This window comes from Helianthus annuus, chromosome 6 (genome assembly GCF_002127325.2).
Source record: "Helianthus annuus cultivar XRQ/B chromosome 6, HanXRQr2.0-SUNRISE, whole genome shotgun sequence".
Taxonomy (NCBI): Eukaryota; Viridiplantae; Streptophyta; class Magnoliopsida; order Asterales; family Asteraceae; genus Helianthus; species Helianthus annuus.
Genome location: NC_035438.2, coordinates 29,089,794 through 29,092,444, shown reverse-complemented (window position 1 = coordinate 29,092,444; position 2,651 = coordinate 29,089,794).

Here is a 2,651-nt window from a genome sequence, read left to right as displayed (position 1 = left end):
CCCCAGTTATCCTTTGGGCATGTCCCCAGCTACTAATTTATCCTTTACATTGGCTTAGTCCCAAGTTATGTTCCATTTTTCAGGTTCTCGAAGCTAAACAAATAAGGATCCTTAATCCTTATTATCCGTTAAAATTTTACTTAAGGTTATCTTGATTAGAGGTTAGGATCCTAACTTGGATCCTCAGGTATGATCCTTAACTATTCTGATTATACTGAACAACCCTTACACTTTGACAACTAAGCCTATGATCCTTGAAAATTTTCAATGTTAGGATATTTGATCTAGGATCATATCCTAAATTTATTAAACATGATTTGCTCAACTCTTGTTACTCTAACAAATATGTTTCTAAAAACTGGAAAATAAGAAGATAAATAAAGGATAACAACACGAGATAAGCCAAAAAGATTAGAGTTATATTATTAACAAAAGGATCTTAAACCCTTTCAAAAAGTTGTCAAAATTGCCAACCCACATTTCTACCAGCAAAACATGGCCCGTCCACATGGGTTGGCAAAGGGTGTCCATTGTCTATGCGGTCTTAGCAGGTGCAGGAAATTAAAGGCGGCAGGATCACAAAGGCTTCATCCCCCAAACAGAGGATCCCTCCACCATTTGCGATCCTACCTATTGTTCAAAGGATCTAGGATCCTTAACCCTAAAAACTATTGTTCAAAGTACAAACCATAAAATTGTTTCAAACATCACAACCACTACCAAACTCAAAAAATTGGGCTCCGGCCTAGTCTCAAAATATCCATCATTGCCCAATCCTGCAGCTCAAACCTTCGCTGCTTCATCACCACCGGCTCCACTAGCTTCTCCACCCTGATCCTTGCCAGCATCACCACCCTCCAGCATTGGGATATCCTCAGCATCATCGTCATCCTCCAACTCTGCTAGCCTTGCCTTCCAACCTTCCACGTCCCATGTGCCTTTGTCAAAGGAAGGATCTTGAGCCTCCGTAGCCATCTGCAGCTGGATCTTATACATAGTTATCGCAGCATAGACCTTAGCATCCTGGGTGATGTCACGCTTCTCGTAGTCAAAGCTGATCAGTGCTTTGACAGCTTTATCCTTGGTAGCCCGGAGCTCCTTCTCAAGATCAGCTATCTTGAGATCCTTCAGCACACCCATCTGTTGAAGGTCGGCAATCTGGCGGTCTTGATCTTCAACGTGATTAACATAAGTCTCTATTTCGGTAAATCTCTGCAAGAAAAACAGGATACGACGTCAGACATAGGTGATCCTCAAAACCATCAGGATAACCAACAGGGGCAATGATCCTTACCTCATTGACATAGTCGAGAAACTGTTGGCGGAGCAGAGGAAATCCTTGAAGATCCTCCGGAGCCTTCCTCTTCTTTCCCTTACCCCTAATGGGTAATTTAGGGGCTGAAGCAGAGGGACTAGCAGCAGGAGTCTTCTTCTTCGAAGACTTGACGTTGGCAAGATCATCAATCCCAAACAAGGAGGCAGACTTGGCGGACTTAGCAGATTTCCCAGCACCTACACAATCAAAACAAGATAAGTCTCCTAACTAATTTAATATTTTTGCATAGAACTTACTTTTTGGTAAAGATACGTACTTGACATTGTGGCAGATGCGGAGGATACTTCTTGTGAATCTTGGATGGTGACTTGAAAACTTCTGGTCTCAGGATCAAGCTTCTTGAAAGCTAAAACTCTCTCTCTTGCAGCAGGAGTTAACTTGAGATGAGTAACGGATATAGCTGAAAAAACACAAAAGACAAAAAAGACATTAGTGATCCTCATCATAAGAGACAAGTCTGATGGTGATCCTTCCAGGATCCTCTATCCTACCATGAGTAGCCCACTCCTTGGGCAGATCCTCCCCGTTAGGGATGGTATCTCTCCTAACAAAGAAGAATCGTCGCTTCCAGTTGGTATCATTTTTTGTGACCTTAAAAACAGGGTGATCCTCTCCAGCTTTCCGTTTCAACAAGTATCGACAGGAACCAAATGTGGTAAGATCATATAACTCGGCCAGCTCCGGCATCCCTAAGTCAATCCCCTCCTGCTCGATGATCCTCTCAAGGGTACACAGAACCCTCCAGATCATCGGCATGGCCTGGATATAGGACATACCGGTCAGAGAAAAGAAGGACTGGGTGAAGGCTGGAAAAGGATATGAATATCCTATGGTAAACGGAGTTGCAGGAAAGGCCACCCAGGCGTCGAAAACGAAATCACTCAGAGCGGTGGGAGTAAAAGACTTGAAGACGGTATCCGCCGGAAAACAGTGACGGATCCTATCAACATGAGCATCAGTAAAGCAGCACCTCTCTGTAGGAGAGTCTTTGACGATCCCTTGGCTTTTCAAGGGACTGATCTTCTTGTGATCCTTGTGAGGAGAATTTCGGAGCAACATACTCTTGGCAGGATAAAAGCAGAAAAACAGAGCAAGAGAGGGAAGAAAGAGAAGAGAATACCTGATTGATCTTCGGTAGAGATTATAAAGGGAGAATATCTTGAATTTAAATGAAGATTGATCCTAACCCTATCTCCTATTTATAATCATGATTTGCAGGGATGTCACCTCAATGACGTAAAGGTTGCAACGGCTAGTTCGAAATTAACGGCTAGTTATCCGAATTGTTCGTTACAGATAAGATCAAAGCAAAATA